General features: G+C 37.8%; 1 protein-coding gene across 6 annotated transcripts in view; it reads left to right on the forward strand.

Annotated features, from left to right (window-relative positions):
* The window catches only part of rps6kb1a (ribosomal protein S6 kinase b, polypeptide 1a), a 78,456-nt gene that overhangs the window by 23,323 nt on the left and 35,666 nt on the right, over positions 1-19,467 (forward strand). For all 6 annotated transcript variants that reach the window (XM_058088264.1, XM_058088260.1, XM_058088266.1 and 3 more), the window contains 2 exons: positions 9,941-9,985; positions 15,446-15,491. The gene's annotated coding sequence lies outside the window, so the exon portion shown is untranslated. The remainder of the gene's footprint in view (positions 1-9,940; positions 9,986-15,445; positions 15,492-19,467) is intronic.

Raw genomic sequence — 19,467 nt, forward strand, 5'->3', positions numbered from 1 at the left:
TCCTCATCGGAAAAAGGGAACTGGAAGATCCATATTTTCTGTCTGCTTGTTTTACATCACCGCGTCGCCTTGCGCCGTGGCGTCGATCAAACACGCGGTGTTAAGTAAACCGCGTCATAATGTGGCGTGCCTGTCTTTGTACGCACGACTTAATCCAGCCCCACCTCGATGCGTCACCGCCGCCGTGCACTTTCACAACTTTATGACTCGGACAACTGCAATGCGTGCGGTGTCGTACAAACGTCTTGCATCATCTTGAGTATATTATAATTTAGCAACAGTATTTTTAACGCTGGTGACCAGAGGTGGGCAGAGGAGCTAAAAACTGGACTCGAGTGCTGAGAATAACATGACTCGAGTCGGATAATTCCTTGACGAGTGAAGCCTCCTTTTACACTTTACACTACGCATTTTATCCCCTCAGTGGTACGCAATTTTAAATAATTAGCCATCAAGAAACTGCTGCGAGATGCAAAAGTGAAACTGTGATGAGTGAATTTCCACAAAGTATGATTCCTTATTTAAAAATTTAATTTTTTGTAGTTAGGGCATAGAAAACCTGTTTACCACCGTCTAAATCAGTTTCTTTTAGCATTGTTAGAGCACGCTAGACATGAAATAACACCCCTACAGTCACCCTTATATTAATATTATCCAATATTCATTTATTCATTCATTCATTTTCTACCGCTTATCCTCATGAGGGTCAGAGGGCGAGAGGCGGGATACACCCTGGACTGGTGGCCAGCCAATCACAGGGCACATATAGACAAACAACCATTCACACTCACATTCATACCTATGGACAATTTGGAGTCGCTAATTAACCTAGCATGTTTGTGGAATGTGGGAGGAAACCGGAAACTCCACACAGAGATGGCCAAGGGTGGAATTGAACCCTGTTCTCCTAGCTGTGAGGTCTGCGCGCTAACCACTCGACAGCCCTACAATACTAACATATATGAGTCTATATTATGTCTTATATGTCGTATTTACTATTAATATGTCTACTATATTGTTTAATTTATTCTTTAAAGTTGACTATAGGGGTGTTATTTCATGTTAAGAGAGCTCTAATAATGCATAAACAGGTTTTTGGTGGTCTAACTACGCAAATCTTCCATTTATAAATAAGAAATCATTCTTTCATTCATTCATTTTCTACCGCTTATCCTCACGAGGGTCACGGGGGGGTGCTGGAGCCTATCCCAGCTGTCTGAGAGGTGGGGTACACCCTGGACTGGTGGCCAGCCAATCACAGGGCACATATAGACAAACAACCATTCACACTCACATTCATACCTATGGACAATTTGGAGTCGCCAATTGACCTAGCATGTTTTTGGAATGTTGGAGGAAACCCGAGTCCCCGGTGGAATTGAACTCGGGTCTCCTAGCTGTGAGGTCTGTGCGCTAACCACTCGACCACCGTGCAGCCCATTATCCAATATAGTAGACATAGTAATAGAACTTTTAAGATATAAATACCACTGTGAGAATACTTCCTGCTGTGGTTAGTATCTCACTTCCTGGTTGTTGTGGAGCAAGACCTTAAATGGTAAAAATGCATACCGCATAGCGCTTATAAAATGCACTTCTGCCACCTTGTGGCCGTTTTTATGGCTCAAAATTGCACCAAACATGATATCTTTTATTGTGTAGTTACATCATCACCATTGAGGTAGCTATGAATTGTATACCTTAAAATGTGTCCAGTGATAGGAGGGTTAATAACAACGACAAGAGTAACTATTATAGGCAATGTTGATCTGAAATCAAAGGAGAACCTCAATGTTAAGCTAGCAGGAGGGTTTGGAGCGGGCAGACATGTTTATGGGTGTGGTCCTGGAAGGAAACCATCAAGATATTTCCAATTGATCAAGCAACGCGAAAACAAACGTAGAAGAAGATTTTGTGTCTCAATGACTTCCGATCTCGGACCTTGGTTAGCATCATTAATTCGTTCCAGAACTCACAAGTCAAACGACTCAAACCAAAACAAACTCTTAACTGAATCACTTTTTCCATTTTTCACCACCATACAAGAGTGGTCTGCGCGTCCTGCATCAATGACATGGACGTTTGCATCTTTCGCCAAGGAGATCCCGGACCTTGGTTAGCATCATTAATTTGTTCCAGAACTCACGACTCAAACCAAAACAAACTCTAACTGAATCACTTTTTCCATTTTTCAATCCAAATGCTGTAATTTATGGCGTACTACAAGCTAGTACGCCGCTAGTTTTCTGGTTGGCCATGTTCTAAATATAACAGTCTGACTCACATTCTCGCCTTAGAATGCTTAAATCATCACACAGCAACTTAACACTCAAAAGCCATCATGTATTTCTTCCCTCATCGGTCTCCTCTCAATGCGGAGGAGCAGAGGTTCGACTCTGACTTTATCCCAGATCTTCAGAACCCAGAACTGTTTCCAATCGAGCAAACAACGTGACAACAAACGTAACAGCAGATTTTACGTCTCGGTGACTCCCGAACGCCACCGCCGTACGAGAGTGGTCTGCGCGTCCTGCATCAATGACGTGGACGTTTGCATCTTTCGCCAAGGAGATCCCGGACCTTGGTTAGCATCATTAATTTGTTCCAGAACTCACGACTCAAACGGCTCAAACCAAAACAAACTCTAACTGAATCACTTTTTCCATTTTTCAATCCAAATGCTGTAATTTATGGCGTACTACAGGTTTTTCTGAAACTTTGAACCCCTGAACGGTTGGCCAGGTTCTAAATATAATAGTCTGACTCACAGTCTCCCCTTAGAATGCTTAATTCATCACACAGCAACTTAACACTCAAAAGCCATCATGCATTTCTTCCCTCATCGGTCTCCTCTCAATGTGGAGGAGCAGAGGTTCGACTCTGACTTTATCCCAGATCTTCCGAACCCAGAACTGTTTCCAATCGAGCAAACAACGCGACAACAAACGTAACAGCAGATTTTGCGTCTCGGTGACTGCTGAACGTCACCGCCGTACGAGAGCGGTCTGCGCGTCCTGCATCCAAGCGAGGGCAGATTTAAAGTGACGTTGCGTGCCGCCGTCTTAAAACACACCCGTCGTCTCGCTCTCCCTCTCTTGCCTCCCGTTTGGTCTTTTTATTCGCTTCCACTCCCGCTACGCGCTTATTCCTCGTCACGCACACGCCACCCGTGTCACACTCGCTCTCTCGCTGATGATGTTTGGCAGCCTCGGGAGTTTTAAGTGTGATTGGACAACGCCGACTGGAGGCAGGTTTCGTGGCGCGGTTTTTCCCCACTCCGGCGCGATGACGTGGACGTTTGCATCTTTCGCCAAAGGAGATCCCGGACCGCCCCTTAAGTTCATCACGTAGACTTCTTTGAATTGGGGGTGCAGACTCGGGATCGGGATATAAAGCTGTTATCTCAGACTGAACTGGGACTTCAAGATGGATGTGCCCTGGATAGATTATTCGGATCCCTAAACCCTCACTCATTCCCCCCCCCATATTCGCTCACGTTCCCCACCCTGTTTGTGTGTGTCGATATTGCATTCGTGCCTCCGCTTCTCAGGTGGCGGCATCTCGACTTTAAACCCTGATCCCCGTTTTTTTTATCATCCGCCATGAATCAACCGTTGATTGTGGTTTTTTTTTTGGTGATTTTGTCATTCTGGCAACAAAGGGGTTAACCGGCTGTGAATTCTTGATTGCCAACTCCCAGGATCGTGTATCTCCTGTAACTCAAATCAGGGCCATCTGCGCTGGGCGTATGTGCCTGCCTCTCCCCCTGGCCTACTACTGCACTCAAAGGCTCTCTGTGCTGTGGTTTGCCCAGCCCGGTCACGTGACTTCTCTGAAAGTGCCCCCCTCCCTCCTCCTCCCTCTTTATTTCCAGTAAACCGTTTGAAAGGAGGGGGGTGACTCAGAGTAAAACCAGCTTCCTTTTAACCACAGCTTGTTAAAGAATTTGTCAACGTGGACTCGGGGGTACATTTTTCTGTGAGGGAGTGATGTTTTTTTTTTTTTTAATTAAAAAAAAAAAAAAAATTGTACGCATGATTAGATTGCGTCAGGATTTCTCGGCTTCCTGTGCCAGACAGAGTGGGCAAAGAGGCTCGTCAGGAGTTAATGAGATGAACTTTAGCCGTTTTGGTGTCCGGGGAGGGGGGGGGCACACGACTGCCGCAGAGACATGTGTCTTCTGTGTGAAAGGCTTTCATTGAGAAAAAAAAAAGCACAGGGAGGGAAAGGAAAAATGTGTGTGGGATGTTGACTGGTGTATAGGCTATGCATAGATTTTTCCTTGTCTGACACTTTCATTTTTCCACATGGAGTCCCCGGGTGCCTCGTCGCTGGTTAATTAGCGTTCAACTCCCGACCCCATCAGTGCCACCAAAAGTCATGCCGATCGAGTTATTCTCAATTTGAGCTCCAAAGTGTGCCCCGTAGGTCACGTTTTATTGTCATTGTTAGTCACTTTCTAACAATATCATTTTAGAAAATGGCTGCATGGTGGCCGAGTGGATGATGATGAATGATTTCTTATTTATAAATGGAAGATTTGCGTAGTTAGACCACCAAAAACCTGTTTATGCATTATTAGAGCTCTCTTGACATGAAATAACACCCCTATAGTCAACTTTAAAGAATATATTACACAATATAGTAGACATAATAATAGTAAATACGACATATAAGACATAATATAGACTCACACATGTTAGCGTTGGAGGGCTGTCGAGTGGCTAGCGCGCAGACCTCACAGCTAGGAGACCCGAGTCCGGCTTCCTCTCCCACATTCCAATAACATGCTAGGCTAATTAGCGACTCCAAATTGTCCATAGGTATGAATGTGAGTGTGAATGGTTGTTTGTCTATATGTGCCCTGTGATTGGCTGGCCACCGGTCTCGCCCGAAGACAGCTGGGATAGGCTCCAGCACCCCCCCCCCCCCCCCCCGCGACCCTCGTGAGGACAAGCGGTAGAAAATGAATGAATAAAAGTACCTCAAAAGGTATAGCTAAGAAATATACAAGACGAGTTTAAAATTAAAAAACAACCATATTAACTTCCTACCCATAAGATAAGGAGGATAAGCGATCGAAAATGAATGAATTAATGTTCAAATGTTAAAAAAAAAATCAAATTTTTTTTTAAAAATTGCATGCGTACCCTTCCGCTAAAGTGCCTATACAGCGGAACCTTGGTTAGCATCATTAATTCATTCCAGAACTCACGACTCAAACCAAAACGAACTCTAACCAAATCACTTTTTCAATTTTTCAATCCAAATGCTGTAATTTATGGCGTACTACAAGCCGCTAGTTTTTCTTAAACTTTGAACGGTTGGCCATGTTCTAAATATAACAGTCTGACTCACAGTCTGGCCTTAGAATGCTTAAATCATCACACAGCAGCTGAACACTCAAAAGGCATCATTTTCATTGTCCATGGCTGTCGGGGCGTTGCAATGATTCATCCAGCTGCCTCCGATGGAGCCTCCGTCTCCAAGGTGGACATGAATCATTGGCTCCAACGTGTCCTGGGTCTTCCCCCGAGGCCTCAGACCAGTTGGACGGGCCCTGAACACCTCCCCGGGGGGGGGGGGGGGCATCCTGACCAGGTACCCAGGTCACCTCTCAATGCGGAGTAGCAGAAGTTCTACTCTGACTTCATCCCAGATCTTCTCACCTTAAGGGAGAACCCAGAACTCATTTAGGACGCTTGTACCCGCCATCTTGTCCTTTCGGTCACTATCCAAAACTCATGACCAGAGCCCCCTTGAACCCTTCAGTCCGCCTCACTGTAGACGCCTCACCAATCCGCATGTTGCACCCTTGCATCTACTTAAACTCAGGATCTCATCCCTGACCGGGAGATGGCACACCCTCCTCAGACTCGGAGTTGCTGGTTGTCATCCCAGCTGCGAAGCAAGCTGCCTTGTCGGCGTCAGGATTCAAACCTGACCTAAGCTAACATTTTTCCTTCCTGCAGTTTCAGGATCGTAAAACTGTCCTTCTTATGATTCCTCCCTGTCTTTTTTTTTTTTAAACAACTGTCATCACTCGGCAACCGCAGATATTAAAAATCATGTTCCCTCTGGTGCGTCTTCAAAGGTGGCGTCTAAAAAGTTCACGTATTCATAATCGTGCAACACAAATACAAGCATACAATACATGATGTGCTATATATATATATTTATATCACTATATTGACACTTACTATGGTACCCATTATGTCATTGGATGCTCATATCATACGTGACAAAAAATAAATTCAAAAATTATATATATTTTTTAATTAAAAAAATGTAAAAAAAAAAATTTAAAATGTTAAAAATAATAGTAATAACGCCATACTATACTACAATATCGCTATATTGACAGTTACTATGGTACACATTATGTCATTGGATGGTCATATCATATGTGACAAAAATAAATGAAAAAATTATATATATTTTTTAATTGAAAAAATGTTAAAAAATAAAAATAATAATAGTCATTATGTCATTGTATGGTCATATCATACGTGCCAAAAAATAAATAAATAAACAAATAATTAAAAAAAATTTAATAAATTGTTTTTTTAATTAAAAAAACGTTTTTTAATTTACGAATGTAAATAATAACAATATACTATACTATAATATCACTATATTGACAGTTACTATGGTACCCATTATGTCATTGTATGGTCATATCACCTCTATTTTGTATTATATAATAATAATAATAAAAATGTAATAAAATACAATTTTATTTAATTGTATTTAATTTTAGTTAATTTTAGTTAATTTTAGTTAATAAAAGATGTTTTTAATTATATTAGGAAAGCAGGAAGTGAACAAATGTAACAGTTACTGATGGAGGGGTAGGAATTAATAAGCTTTGCTTCTTTCTACTCCTTTTGGACATGTGGAACTGGGAACTGATTATGGGATGCATTCAATTGTAATCTGATGCATGTTCAAATGAAATTCAACCATTACCATTACCATTACCATTACCATTACCAAATTGGTGCACAGATTCAATTCGGCACGACAGCTGTATTCAGAACCCTTTTTGGGTAGACTCCGTGTTTGGTGACTGGCCCTGTTACGCCCTTTGGTGATGGGGGTGTAAAGGGCGTGGGCGGGTGGGGGGGGGGGGACTTTTCGGCAGGCTTTGGCAAACTGCCTGCTCGGATGGTGATTTTCCAAAAAACCACCAACCACAGAGTCTGGATGTCTGAACGCCAGCCATCAAAGACAAATGCCTCCCCGAATCCCAGCCCCCCCCCCCCCCCCCTCCCCCATTCATACACACGTGCTCACGGACACTTTTGTTCCCGGCTGGGTAATAATATAAGCAAGCATGCCCCCCCCCCCCTCAGTATGAGCCAAAAAGTCCCGTCCCGGATGCCAACAAGGCGTGTGTCAGCAAACAAATGGAGCGCACATGGCGTCATCGCCATGCCGATTGGTTCCACGGGGGTTCTGCGTGCACCGCAACACCGATATACCCGTCAGGTGTTGGTTCAGTTTTAAAACACACACACTCCTTCCCTTTAGGCTGAACAGCTCTCTCTCTCTCTCTTTCTCACACACACACAGGCTGGAATTTAAAAAAAACAGTCTAAGTAGAAAGCGTCTGATTGGACACCAGAGGAGGCAGAAATTCAAATCTCGAACCAATCAGACGGCTCGTCTGTCTGTTCGCTCCCCCCACGACAACCTTATTAGGCGACCTCCCATGTCTCTCAGATTTCCTGTCCACTGGGCTGGGTTGCACCCCCCCCCCCATCCCCCTGTTTGGATGTTACTGTACTCCGCTGCTTTTGTTGACCATATTAGGTCACATCGTCCATGCCAGGCCCCTCCTATCCCACCCACCCCCCCGCTTTTTTTTTTTAAATTATCATGATGCTTTGGAGACTGAGGCCTTCTTTTTGAAAGAAAACTATTGACTTATTTCATGTGACTTTTTTTTTTTACATAAAACATTCATTTTCTTCCATAAAAGAAAATTTTGTTTTTTTTAAATAATATTTTCAACAGTTTCTGTTGTTTCCAAAATGTTTGATTAGATTCCCATTCCCAGGCCATTCCAAATAAAAGATTCAGGACTTTTTTTTTTGCATGAAAACCATTTTAAAACTAACATTTAAGATAAGATAAGATTAAGATATGCCTTAAGATATGCCTTTATTCGTCCCTCAGTGGGGAAATTTGTATAGATAAGATATGATATGCTTTATTCGTCCCTCAGTGGAGTACAGAATCAGTTAAGCAGTACAAAAATACACAATATAGAAAAATAAACAATATAAACAACCCAAGTATTAACAAAATCAACAGTTATATACAATACGGTATGTAGATAATATGAAACGAGATGAAAAATATGACCAGTCTATAATTTAGCATTCTCTCGAATTGATTACAACTTCAAAATGATACAAAAATGATACATGTTTTCATTTAAATTAAAATGTCTTGTTTTTGTTGTTGAAAACAGCATTACTTATTTATTTTATGTATTTTAACTTCATACTCAAACATTCATTGTCCTATATTTAATTCCAAAGGGCCTAAAAAGGTCATTTAAAACAGAATTAAATGATATTACTAACTTTTTTTTCGATATTTAATTCTACAGATGTTCCTTATATACAGAAAATCATCAGAACTGTAAAATTGTATGAAATTAGAGCTAAATTGATATAAAAAACTGATTGAAATGATGTTAATAACAAAAAAAGTATTTTCTATTCAACTAGAACTGATTTAATATAAAAATATAAACTATATGACTTTTATGTTGACTAAATTATGTGTAAAAAAAAACCAAATCCCTGGGTGACACCAGCGTGTTCCCAGAAAATCCATAAAGATGGAGGCTCCCCTTCCCGGAAAAGGTGTACCGTATTTGGGGAAAGATTTGTGTCAGGCTGTGAAAAGAGGCTTTGTGAAGCCGTCAGGGGGATTTGGGCATCTTGTGGAAGAATCCGTGAGTCAACGTCATGACAAAAGTCTATTGTCATGTTTCCAGCAAACGTGCAATTAAAATTTGCTACTGAATCATACATTTCTAGGAGAATATCACTCGCTTGTAAAATATGCCAATCTCACAACAAAAGATCATATTTGACTTTGTTTTGGATATGCTTTGCATTGAATGTAATGCTAATTATTTCTTTACAATATTTAATAATAAAAGGCACAGATTTGTAGATTTATAGGAAGAGATTATGTAAAAAAACTAAAAAAAAAAAGTGTATCTAATCTTTCTTATTAAATTTCATGATATGAAAATGTCACTTTTTAATGTCTGGATTTAACAAATTTAACAAAAAAAATATTTGATGAATTTATTCCCTGTTAAACATTCAGGAATTTGTTATTTATTCACCCTCACTTGGTTATTATTTATATTAATTTGCTTTGTTTGTAAATGTAAAAAGAATCATTCCAAATACGCTCAGTTTTATTTTGCTGTCCTTAAAAAAACAGCAATTATTGAAAAACAATCTATTAAAAAAAGTAAAGTATCTGCAACAAAAACGTGAAAACACAGTACTGCTGCTTTAAAAACGAAAGAGATTGAGGGGGGGCAAGCGGGGTGTTAAGATATTATTCGTTTCATAATGATGTGCCGGTGTTTTTAGAAATGAAATGGAAAAATTCAACCTCAGTTTGGAAGCCGGAATCCCCACAAAACAGCAAATTTTTATTGATTTTTTTAAATCATATCTCTAAGAAATGTGTGTTATGTATGAAAACATTGAAATTAAATACATTTTCCCCAGCATTACCGCCCTGTGAGTTTGACTGATAATTACATTCATTATTTCCCCTTTGTATAATCTTCCCAACAAATGAGAAAGTTATTATAAATATCATTTAAAAAAAAAAGAAACAGCAGCAAATTCAAATTTTAAATACATGAATAACATTTTTACCGTTTTCTCCTTCACAGGATTCGTCCCTGCAGGATGAAACAACGGCAGAGGAATCACTCCAGGTTGGTGAAGTTAAATCACTCTTTTCATTTTTGGGAATTCTTCCTCCGGCGAGGGCCGCATTGGTAAAAATCAGGGCCGTTTTCATACTTTTTATTTCTAAAAGTGCTTTAAAAATAAGATAAAATGATCAGTACCAGCATTTTAGCTTATGTTATATTATTAAGTACAAAACCAAGAAGTGCCACAGTACCCCCGCACCACCAAAATAATAAAAAAAAAATTTTTTGGACCTGTTGCCGACTTGTCCTGAGAGCTCTGACCATTTTTTTGTGGAGTTCTCAGACCAAAAATGTGAAAATTATCCAATCTCACAATGTTAAAAAGTCCTTTAAAAAAGTGCCAGGATCAATACGCCCCTCACCCCTCCCAAAAAAAAAATGTCATCACTTCTTCCATATCCCATTTCCAACAATTCCTGAAATTTTCATCCAAATCCATTCAGGATTTTTCATTAATTTTGAACACAAAAAAAGAAAAATCAAAACAGGCTGAACTTTTTCTTATTTATTTACTTTTATTTAATTTACTTTTATTTAATTTCTACAAAGTGCTGCTCTTGTACGTGTTTGCTTATATCAGTAATTTCAGAAAATGCCACCATATACAGTAGCTTGTGCCGTGTAAAGGAAAAGGAAAGAATAAAAAATGGAACCGAGTGGTAAAATAGAATAATTAATTAAAATACATAAATTAAATAAAGACAAGTAAATACTCAAATACTGGAGTAAAAATTTTAAAGAAGCCATATTAATTCCTGAATATAAAATCTGTTCTAATCAATATATCAACTAAAATCAAATAAAATCACATAAAATCAATATGATAACTTAATGTGTTTTTTCTTAAAGCGACAGTACGCTTTCTACCCACGCCGGTCATACCTCATCTCTACTCTACATGGAGTTTAATTTTAGAATTGCATGCATATTTCATGTTGTTTCAGAGGGCGGATGGTTTTAAATATTGAATCAGCGGCAGCCATTTTGTGTTCAGGCACAGGGAGTCGGCCATTTTGTGTTTGGAGCTGCAGGCAGTCAGTCAGTCAGTCAGTCATCCGGCTCCATTGCATGGCTCAGTGTTGCCGATCAGAAGTTGTGGGGAAGAAATGTACACAAAGCCCCCCCCCCCAAGATTTGGCTACACAGACGGAATCCTGGAACATCCGTAAGCTATTTACAGTACGTTTGATTCCCGTCTCGGGGGCCGGAGCGAGTTGGGAATGCTGGAGTCTGATCATTGTGTCACAGTTGGTTGTCAGACATTGTTCTGGTCCCTGAGTGGGGGGAGTGGAGGGGGTGAGGGGGTGAACACAGTCACCAAGATGACACCCAGGGACCCCCACCGGCAGATTCTTGTCCAGCTATGATTCCATAGAGAAATTAAGGAGATTTAGTTGTGCAGTCAATGCGTCAAAGTGTGGTTTGATACGGTTTTGTTCGTCGTCCATCGGTCTCCGAGGTAGTGCATCAACGGCGACTTGCCACCCTATTTGGTCCCCGTACGTCCGCTTCTGGTCGGATTTCCGTGACAAGGAACGTACAGTATTTCGGCTTAGTTGCTTAACCCATTTAAGTGAAGTGTATGGCTTCTCAAAACAATATGCGTTCAAAAGAGCAATGCAAAAATGCATCAGCAAAATCGCCGGCCGCCGTTTATCTCCACACTGTGTCCGCAAAACGCTTGCGTCTTCTTCTGCTGTGGGAGACACGTAAACAATATGGCTGGAAATACAACAACAAAATAACAAATATAACACCCAGTTATTTGTGTACTACTTCTCCATTCTACAGTACTATACAGTAATGATGTACAACAACAAAATAACAAATATAACACACAGTTATTTGTGTACTACTTCTGCTTTGTTGACATGATATGAATTAAGACGTTAATTAGACAGCAAGCAGGCGTATTACACATGTGCACCTTGGGCTGGCCACAATAAAAGGCCACATTCACTGTGAATGCCGTACATCTTAGACATTTCGAGGGATTCGACCCTGGTCATTAATCACTTTTTTTGCATGTTTGTAATAATATTTACTTATTTTCTCTTCGATATTTAAATTTAATATTTCAAATCAATACTGGTAAAAATGTAACCTTACATTATTAGAATTATTTTCTTGTTAAATTTCATTTTTTGGTAATATTTTGAGTTTACACTTTACAAAATTGCAGCTGTTTTTCCTTTCCTGCTGTTGGATTTTATTTTAACTTCCTTCTTGTAAATTTTCTCTTCTTATTGTTTTTATTTTTTAATTTTTATTCAGCTTTTCTATATGAAATAAATGTCAACACACAAAAGCATGTTGAAGCATTCACTGTGAATGCCGTACATCTTAGACATTTCGAGGGATTCGACCCTGGTCATTAATCACTTTTTTGCATGTTTCTAATCATATTTACTTTAATATTTACTATTTTCTCTTCAATATCAAAATGTAATATTTCAAATCAATACTGGTAAAAAAATTACCTTATATTATTATGATTATTTTCTTGTAAAATTGTATTTTTTGGTAATATTTTGAGTTTACATTTGTAAAATCGCAGCTGTTTTTCCTTTCCTGCTGTTGGATTTTATTTCAAGTATTTTAATTTCATCTTGTAAATTTTCTCTTCTTATTATTTTTATTTTTTTTAATTTTTATTCAGCTTTTCTATACAAAATAAATGTCAACACAAAAGCATGTTGCAGCATGAATCACTTTTTTTTTGCATGTTTCTGGTAATATTTACTTTAATATTTACTATTTTCTCTTCAATATCTAAATGTAATATTTCAAATCGATACTGTTAAAAATTTTACCTTATATTATTATAATTATTTTCTTTAAAATTATTTTCTTTTTCTCGTAAAATTGCATTTTTTTTTGTAAAATTGGTAATATTGTTTGTCTATATGTGCCCTGTGATTGGCTGGCCACCAGTCCAGGGTGTACCCCGCCTCTCGCCCGAATACAGCTGGGATAGGCTCCAGCACGCGCGACCCTCGTGAGGATAAGCGGTAGAAAATGAATGAATAAAAATATCAAATACAAAATCTACTGTGCATGTAAAACATCCAAAAATGTATGTGGTAAAAATAATTATGTATTTATTCCACAGTACTATATTACTCGTAAGGTGTTTTGACGTTACGGATCCCACTTAGCATTTTGAATAGCTTTTGCTAATAAACACCCACCCACATGCGTGTGCTGCAGTATGATGTAACACCCATGCTCCTTTGGAGTCATGCTAGTGTCCTATTTATTTTTGGTCAAATTACAGTGGCACTTTTTGCCTATTCTGTATGAGTTTGTGGAGTTTCTGTTTCTGTATATAACTTGATTTCATGTCATTATTAGAAATAACTGCTGTGCCATTATTTTGTACCGACTAATTTTTCTGTTCTTTTCAAAAATATTCCGATCCGACGTGACCTTTTGTGGCACTATCATTACAGGAAATGGAAAAAAGTCTCGATGTCTTGTGTGTCATTGAATATACTTTTCCCTGTAATTGGTCGGTATATATTTAGTATCGCTGGACTAGAATTTAAAATAAGATCCTGCGGGTTCAAGCGGCTACTTTTCTGCACAACTAAAGTTTGCAGTGACTAACTAGCCAAGAGCGCCGTCTTGGTTAAGGCCGGGGTGTCCAAACCTTTTCCTGCGAGGGACGCATGCGGAACAAAAGAAGCATGCGGGGGCCAACTTTGATATTCTTCAGAGTTTTTTTTTGCATCATTTAGTATCTGTTGAAATTGCTATTTTAAAAAATCACATACAGTATTTACCATTACGTGTAACAGCAGGAAAGGAAAAACAGCTAAAAAATAACAATACATGTTCATTTATTCATCGTTTATATATACATTTATAATTTTTTATGAGGGGAAAACTAAAACTATACAAACATGCTTTGTGTTGACATTTATATAGTATGGAAAAGCTGAATAAAACAGAATTATAAGAAGAAAAAAAATTACAAGAAGGAAGTTAAAATACTTAAAATAAAATCCAACAGCAGGAAAGGAAAAACAGCTGCGATTTCACAAGTGTAAACTCAAAATATTGCAAAAAAAAATGCAATTTTACAAGGAAATAATCGTAATAATATAAGGTTAAATTTTTGCCAGTATTGAGTTGAAATCATAGATTTGTATATTGACGAGAAAATAAATAGAAATTATTAGAAACATTCAAAAAAAGTGTATAATTTTGTAAAATTATGGAGGGAAAAGTTTTATAATGGGAATAAAGTCAAAATATTGTGGGAAGAAAAGCATCATTATGACCAGAAAATGTTTGGTAAATAAAAAAAAAACAACAGCAGGAATGAAACATTATTTTTACAACAGTAAAGTCAAAATATTATATAAAAATAGATGAGAAAATAAATAAATATTATAAACATTAAAAAAAGTGTAAATTTTTGAAAAATTATGGAGGATAAAGTTTTATAATGGGAATAAAGTCAAGATTTTGTGGGAAGAAAGGCATAATTATGACCTGAAAATGTTTAGAAATGGTTGGAAAATATATTTTAAAAAAACAGCAGGAATGAAAAATTATTTTTACAACAGTAAAGTCAAAATATTATCTAAAATATAGATGAGAAAATTAATACATATTGTAAACATTAAAAAAAGTGTACATTTTTGAAAAATGATGGAGGATAATTTTTTATAATGAAAATAAAGTCAAAATATTGTGGGAAGAAAGGCATAATTATGACCAGAAAATTTTTGGAAAATATAAAAAAAAAAACAACAGCAGGAATGAAAAATTATTTTTACAACAGTAAAGTCAAAATATTATATAAAAAATAGAACTGAGTTGCATTAAAAACAAATACATATCCAACTTCATAGCATTTCTGCATTACAAAACGTCCAAGTGGCCCTTGCACCCTTTCATTTTTCATGTGTGGCCCTCGGTGGAAAAGCTTTGGATGCTCCTGCTTCATCAAGAAGATAACATTGAAGTCAGACAAAACGAGAAAAACCAACTTTGTCGTACTGCTTATGCCACATCTTCAGTGTTAGGCTAGGTTAGGCTTGGCTAGGCCGGATAGCTTTGTAGGACCAGAACGACCAATCGTCGTGGTCCAAAGCCGGGCAACCGGTCGCCTGGTTGTTTGGTGACTCAGCAGGAATCAGACCAGACATGAGTTGGCCTCCAGACCCCCCCTTTGCAGCAGTGACACATCCTGCAGTACGCGAGCTAGCCGTCCTTACACACGTTGACATGATATACGGCTGCTGGTGGTGTGTCATACATCCCAAAGCTTTTAGTTCTTGCTGGCTGGACAAAAGGGCGTCATCGTTTCATTAACATCAAGTCATGTCGCTTTTGTGTGTGTGTGTGTGTGTGTGTGTGTGAAGTGTATGATGCACACAATTTGCAGCATTGACCTCATGGTTCACCTCAGCTTCTGACTTGCTATTTGTGTGTGTCTTTGTTGTACAGAAATGGATCGTCATCACAGTTGTCTGAGTGGACAACCTTCCTCAAGGTAAGTGTGTATGTGTGTGTGTGTGTGTGTGTGTGTGTGTGTTCCTCCTCCTTGTACCTCGTCAAGGTCAAACTCATCAACCCTTGGTGAGAGCAGAGATGTCTTGATTTGCGAGTTGCTTCATGCTAAGCAGCAGTTTGTCGTATCCCGTTCCTCTTTCCGGCTTCTCTCCGCACCGTGATAACGTGCTAGGTGATTGACGACTCGGATTTTTCCACCAAATGGCGGAACATTTTGTGGCAGCTCGACAGAATCGGGATGGTCTTGGTTTGACTCCTGTGTGCCTTGTCTCCCTCTCTCGCTGTTGCTGATTTACCTTCTTGTTCTCTGATAGCCTTTTTCTCGTTAAGGCTGCCTAATTCGACAAAACTGAATACTTCCTGCTTTGGTTATTTTAAATATATATTAAAATAACATTAAATGTTAATTTATTCATCTTTTATATGCATTTAGAATTGTTTTACGAGGGGAAAACTAAAACTATACAAACATGCTTTGTGTTGACATTTTTTTAGTATGGAAAAGCTGAATAAAAATTTAAAAAATAAAAATTATAAGAAGAGAAAATTTACAAGAAGGAAGTTAAAATACTTAAAATAAAATCCAACAGGAGGAAAGGAAAAACAGCTTCCATTTTTACAAGTGTAAACTCAAAATATTGCAAAATAAAATGCAATTTTACAAGAAAATAATCATAATAATATAAGGTTAAATTTTTGCCAGTATTGAGTTGAAATGTTAAATTTATATATTGATGTGAAAATAAATAAATATTATTATTATCATTCCAAAAAAAGTGTACATTTTTTTTAAATTATGGAGGGAAAAGTTTTATAATGGGAATAAAGTCAAAATATTGTGGGAAGAAAGGCATAATTATGACCAGAAAATGTTTAGAAATGGTTGGAAAATATTAAAAAAAAAAACAACAGCAGGAATGAAAAATTATTTTAACAACAGTAAAGTCAAAATATTATATAAAAAAATAGACGGGAAAATAAATAAATATTATAAACATAAAAAAAGTGTTCATTTTTGGAAAATTATGGAGGGAAAACTTTTATAATGGGAATAAAGTCAAAATATTGTGGGAAGAAAGGCATAATTATGACCAGAAAATGTTTAGAAATGGTTGGAAAATATAAAAAAAAAAAACAGCAGGAATGAAAAATTATTTTAACAACAGTAAAGTCAAAATATTATATTAAAAAAATAGACGGGAAAATAAATAAATATTATAAACATAAAAAAAAGTGTTCATTTTTGGACAATTATGGAGGGAAAACTTTTATAATGGGAATAAAGTCAAAATATTGTGGGAAGAAAGGCATAATTATGACCTGAAAATGTTTGGAGCTCGGTAAAAAAAAAAATTAAAAACAATACCCAAACTTCTCACCACGGCGCATTGATACCCATTGATACTTAACGCTACAACAACAACGATACAACAATAACAGCGACAACACTTCCGATGTCCGCTCTCTTTGGGATGGCTGTGTCTTCCAGCACAAGACGTGTGCTGCAGTCCTCGGGAGCCATCAAAAATGCTGGTGGCAAACGGAGAGCTAGTCAGTACCCACTCGTCCGTGTGTGAATGACGCTGAGACTAGCAATTAGCGATTAGTGAGGCGCCGTGTTAGTCCGGCAGATAATGTTAGCTGCTACAATAATAATATCACTGTAGCTTGGTTAATATACAAGTTAGTTACGTAAATAGAAGTTGTGAGGGCTTTAGCGTCAAAATAGGGATAACGTCCGTTGTTAGCTAGCTCATATAAACTCATTTTCTCATTCCAAAAAACAGTTGTTTTAATCAGGGGCGTCAGAGATTTTTTTGTAAAAAAAAAAAAAATCAATAAAAAATAAAAACATTTTAAAAATCAATAAAGACAATTAAAAATATATATCAAATGATTTAGGGGGGCTTAAGAACATTTTAGGCCATTTTTTAAAAATAGGCCTAATGACGCCACTGGTTGTGGCTCTGTATGAATAAGTCACCGTGAGATGTTCAAGGCCAACATCTCTGGTTTCAATGTTTCTTGAGCTCTGTCGCTAACCCGTGATGTCCACGCACAAAATGGCAAATCGGTGAAAGGTGAACCTCAACGTTGAGAGGGAAGACCAGGATGGTGCCGTTATGTTACCGGATTCTCAAGCCATCCGTCATCGGATTGTTTTGAAGTTTTGAGACTAGTCAAACATTTCAACGAAAATGCAAAAAGCGGGGGCGGGTGATCTGTCACTTCCACACGCACACACACATACACACACACAGCCTCGGGGTTTGTAAAAAAACAAATCATACAAAAACCTTTGTATGACTCGATACTGGCTCTGATACTGTGGTAGTAGTACATCCGTGAAGAAAACTGCTTTTGGCACACCTGTGCCAGACACATAACAAAAGAAACCAATGTGTATTATTTTTATTTTTATTTTTATTTTTATTTTTATTTTTATTTTTATTTTTATTTTTATTTTTATTTTTATTTTTATTTTTATTTTTATTTTTATTTTTATTTTTATTTTTATTTTTATTTTTATTTTTATTTTTATTTTTATTTTTATTTTTATTTTTATTTTTATTCATTTTCTACCGCTTTTCCTCACGAGGGTTGCAGCTGTCTTCGGGCGAGAGGCGGGGTACACCCTGGACTGGTGGCCAGCCAAACACAGGGCACATATAGACAAACAACCATTCACACTCACATTCATACCTATGGACAATTTGGAGTCAAACAAAATTGGAGTCTAAATTGTCAACCCATCAAAAATCTCAAGAGGTCAACAGTCTGACACACTGTGTCATCTTTCAAAGAACACATTACTAACAGCACTAAATTCATCACACAGCAACTTAACACAAACAACCATTCACACTCACATTCATACCTATGGACAATTTGGAGTCGCCAATTAACCTAGCATGTTTTTGGAATATGGGAGGAAACCGGAGTACCCGGAGAAAACTGCAATGCAAACTCCACACAGAGATGGCCGAGGGTGGAATTGAACCCTGGTCTCCTAGCTGTGAGGTCTGCGCGCGAAACACTTGACCGCCGTGCCGCCTTTTATTTTATTTTATTTTATTTTATTTTATTTTATTTTATTTTATTTTATTTTATTTTATTTTATTTTATTTTATTTTATTTTATTTTATTTTATTTTAATTTATGACCTATTACAGTTATGATGTGAAAAATCCCAGTCGCCAGTCGTTCATTGAAGCGCCGTGTCAAAGTGACAGTTGATTGGTTGCGTGTAGTTTCGCCCTGACTCACTTCCTCCTTTGGCCATAAAAGAAAGTTTCACTCTCTCGGCCAATCAGCCGACTGTGTCTCTGCTCGCTGAGTCATGTTCCCCTCCCGTCACAAATCACCTTATGAATGGATGCCCGCCATTCATATTTAACCCCGTTTAGGCGGGAACCTGCCGGAGGTGTCGTGTTACGTGCAGGTGCTGGAAGGCGGTTTGCACCTTGTACACACTGCCAGCTCATCCGCCCACCAGGCACATTGTGTTGCGCTGTTGTTGTCAATGGCAAATAGTTGTTGGTTATTCTGCATTATTCGTTTGTATTGTATTGTCTGTTGTTATCTACATTACATTACATTACATTACATTACTTTGCTGTGGGATGTTTTAGCACTTTCTTTAAAACAGTACATGCAATATTAACCTGCCCACGATATTCAAATAAATACATAGATTAAAGATAAGTACTTATAAAGTACACATACATGAAAAAAAAATCTCGCAATTGTTTTTTAGTAATAACCAATAGGGATGTCCGATCTTGATAACCGATATGCCGATAGGGCAGCACATTTGGTGCTCCATGCGGAATCTCTTCCTGTTTCCCAGAGTGCTTTGCTGCGCTGTTGTTGTCAATGGCAAATAGTTGTTGGTTATTCTGCATTATTCGTTTGTATTGTATTGTCTGTTGTTATCTACATTACATTACATTGCT

The sequence above is a fragment of the Doryrhamphus excisus genome, chromosome 11, assembly GCF_030265055.1.
Source record: "Doryrhamphus excisus isolate RoL2022-K1 chromosome 11, RoL_Dexc_1.0, whole genome shotgun sequence".
Lineage (NCBI taxonomy): Eukaryota > Metazoa > Chordata > Actinopteri > Syngnathiformes > Syngnathidae > Doryrhamphus > Doryrhamphus excisus.